The sequence below is a fragment of the Cyanistes caeruleus genome, chromosome 17 (assembly GCF_971803275.1).
Source record: "Cyanistes caeruleus chromosome 17, bCyaCae1.hap1.1, whole genome shotgun sequence".
Lineage (NCBI taxonomy): Eukaryota > Metazoa > Chordata > Aves > Passeriformes > Paridae > Cyanistes > Cyanistes caeruleus.
Window position 1 is genome coordinate 11,659,153 of NC_141717.1, and position 3,982 is coordinate 11,663,134.

The window sequence follows — 3,982 nt, forward strand, 5'->3', positions numbered from 1 at the left end:
TTTCCATCACGTTTCTTCCTTTCTGGGACGTGATGGAAGAACCACTGAGAGAAGTGTGAAGGAAACCCAGGCAGTGGTGAGCCCTGGTGCTTGGCCTGCTCAGTCCCACCACATCTCTGGGTGCTCCCCAGCATCCCCACCATGGCTCATTCTGGTTCCCAGCTCATGGCATGATGTAAAAAGCAGTCACGTTCTCTGTATCGATCAGGCTGTTCCTCCACACACATGTTCCCTTTGTCCCCCCTAAAATAAAACCCCAACTGAGAAGAGTCACCAGCTGGAGTTTAATTTCAGACTCCAAGGCATATCTGGAGCCAATTTGCAATGCGCTTACTCCGAAAATCACCCTCCCCTGTGACGCTTGACAGCTCCAGACCACAGTCCTGCTCTCAGCTCCGAAGGAAAAATGTTTTAATTTGTCACAAACCAATTATAGCGTCTCATCTATCCCTGAATTACTCATCTTGGCTACAGTCTAGGACAAAGGGCCCCTCTGAGAGGAGATTAGACATGGATATTAACAAGAGAAAAAGTGTCCACTGTCTCACCTTGCTGGGGACACGGCTTCCAACGAGACAGGAAAAGGAAACCCCTCCTGACTGACAGCCAGAGGGAGGGCTCCCATCCCACAGCAAATCCCTCGTTTCACGCGGAAGAATAGTCACGACAAACTCCGTATTCAAATAATATTCATGCATGGCAGATAACAGAGTCACGGCTGGCAGAGCTGCAGCATGAATATAAATAATCTCCGCTCCCTCGGCTGCTGCCGCAGATGCTTTGCCACCGTGCTGGAGCATGGGTGAAGGGGCTGTCAGAGCAGGGCAGGGGTAGGGATGCTCCAATGGAGCCACTGACTCCTCTGAGCTCCACGTGCCACCCCTCTAATGAGCCCTGCATTAGGTTGGAATGCTCTCCCATGGACCCCCAGCTAAGCAGTGGCTCCAGCCTCCTCCCACCCCAGCTGCCAGGTGTGTTTGTGGCTCTCACAGGGCACATCAGCATCCCTGAAAGTTCTTGCTCTGGACCAGACCTAGTTTCCCAGGCTCCAAGTTATCCTTTGTCAGTGCTCCTCCCTTCCCTCCCTTCCCTCCCTTCCCAACCCTGCTCTCTCTCCATATCAGTGCTCCTTCTTCCCACCATTAAATCCACACTGGTCTCAAGTATTACCCTTCAACCCAACAGCCACGACCAGGGTGTTACCTTCCAAGCTGAGACATGGCCTTGAGGATGCTTTTGGACTGTCCCATCTCCTGAGCAGTTCCTGTTCCGATTCATCCAACTGGAAACCAGAGGTGAACACTCAGAGGCAGCACCCAAAGCTCTCATGGGCAAGAAGCACTTTGCACGTACAATTGAAATGGTGATGAGTTCCAGCCACTCTGCTCAGCAGTGGGGACAAAAAGCTGTGGGCAGATTTGGCCTCAGCCAGCTGGAAAAACTGGATGTGTTGCTGCTCTGTCTCAAATAGACTCAAAAAGCATCAGAAGGCAGACTCTTAGACTCTTCTTCCCCACGCTCACTGCAGATCAGCTTCCTACTTGGATGAAGAGGGAGACGATGAAAGTCGATTTCCCTTTGTGCTCATGGCAAATAATTTGGAGAATTCCCCTTGTTTACTCAGAACTGTTAATGATGCGTCAGAAATTACCTCGGAGATTGTAATTAAGGAAAACAGCAGAAGAGAGAGAGAGACACACACACACACACACACACACACACACACACACACACACAGAACCTAATCACAGCTTCATCTGCAAGTCTGGAAGTGACAGAGCCAACAGCAGCTTCCCCATCACCCCAAACCTGCAGAAGAATCCTCAAGAGCCTCCTAAATGGCAGAGGCTGAGGGGTGCAGCCCCAGGCCCTGTGCAGCCCCCACACTCCTCTTCAGCTACAAAGAAAGCAGTGGTGGCACTCCAGGTATCCAGGAGCCAGTGAGGCCACAAACCCCACTGGAGGCCATCAGGAAATGAGCAGGAAGCTCAGCCCCCTTCAAACCATTTTGGAAGTGGAGCAGCTGATCTAGAAGAGTAATTAAGCTCTCAGTCATCACTGAAATGCAGACACCCACATGCACACAGCAATGTATCTGTCAACCCCCTGCCAGCCTGACCTCGGGGCTTGGCGTCTGGTGGGGCTGGAGCAGAGCACAAACAGCCCTTTCTCATGGAGAAGGGAGAGGAATTTGATTCCCATTCAGTTATAGGAGGGTGCCTGGACTGCCTAATTACTCAGGACTGTCCACTGTGGAGAGGCAGTCGAGAGCTGGTTTCCCAACGCCTCCCTTCCTGCTCAGTCCGAAGGCCAAATCCTCTCGCTTTGCCTTCTGGAGCACTTCCACGGGGTGAGCAAAGCTGCTTGTGCCAGGAGAGCAAACAGGGGTCAGGCAGGGGAATCAGCTCAGCTAGAAGCAGCCAGCTGGAGAAAAGCCATTCCCTTTCTCCACCTTAGCCAACGGCTTAGTTCTTCTAGGGCTCGTTTCAAGCATTGGATTAGGAGAATGGTGGAATTGCAAATCCTATGAGTCCCAAATTCAAGGCAGAGGAAGGGGGAACAAGCCAGGTTGTTCTCATGGCCACCATCAGCATTTGTCAGGGTGTGCAGGAGCTGTGGGACAAGCTGTACAGAGCTTGGTTTTGGTATAGCCTGGCCACAGCCAGATAGCATTCCATCGATACAGACAAGAGTTTGGGACTCTGAGTAGGATGTGTTTGGATCACTACCTCACTATTTACCCTCCCATCTTTGGTGTAAAATAACTGAGGTTAGTCTTGCAGTCAGCCTCACACCAGCAGCATGGTGAGGCAGGCTGGGTTCTGTCTCCCCTCCCACTCTCAGTATTTTTCTGTCTAGAGACCACTTAAACCTAAACCCACAATTTTCCAGGTGAACCTCATATCCCCTAGACCATTGCTACTATATCAAACTGACTCCAGATGGGAGAAGGAGCAGTTTTCCCTTCAAAACCTGTTCTTGGAACATGTAGCTAGCAGGTGTACCCCTGCCTCCTATCTGGCAGCAGCCTGGCCTTCTCCCAAAAGCAAACCCTACAGCAGGTCCAGCCATTGCCACCACAGGGCCCTGGGGTAATTGTTTAAGCACTTTGTTATCACATTTCTGCAGAGGTCCAGTTCCTGCCTGTTTTCAAGGTGGGTGAAGGCTGGAGAGGGAAGGATTGGATGAGTTTGGATGATGCTGCCACCATCCTCCAGATCCACGCAGACTAAACTTCTTGAGGCTGGAGAATCAGACCCTGAAAAGATGAAAGCCCAGCAGTAATGACAGCCTGGGATAGCTCATCAGGAAAGGTATTTCTCTTCTTCAGCAGAGATGGTTTCAGCTCCCTTCCTCTCAGCTGGCAACCCACAAAGGCAGGTTTAGTTCTGGGGATTTGCTGCTACTGCCCAGGTCTGGAAGAGGAGCCCTCCTCCCTCCCCTCATGTTTACACACAGCCCCAGAAAAGACAGAGCTTCCAGACATGCAAACCAGGCTGGCAAGGCACAGCATGCCAGCCCCTGTGGCCAGCATGTCCCCACAAACCAGTGTCTTCCCCTCTGGGTAAGCACAGGCCAGCATGGAGCAGAGTGTGGTGGCACAGAACCCGGTGACACCGCGGTTCTGCCACTCGTGTCACCAATGCCACGGTTCAGCTCTGGCAGAACAAGCTCTGCCTCTTGTTCCTCCCACATCTGCTGGCCAGGCTGGGACCCTACAGGCTTTGGGACATGTGTGATGCTAAAGCAGGAAGGGGGAAATTGTATTTACCTGAGAGCAGAGGTGAGTTTGACACCTAAACAAAGCCAGTGAAAAACCCCTTGGTGCCTCTGCTCCCCCAGGACGTGCAGCTGCCCTGCAGGCTCTGGGCAAGGATTGCTCCTTCACAGCTACACCAAGCTCCAGGGAGGGACTATCAGTGCTCACAGTGACCAGGACACCATATCCCCAGTACCCCCAAATCACACCGGGATGCTGAAA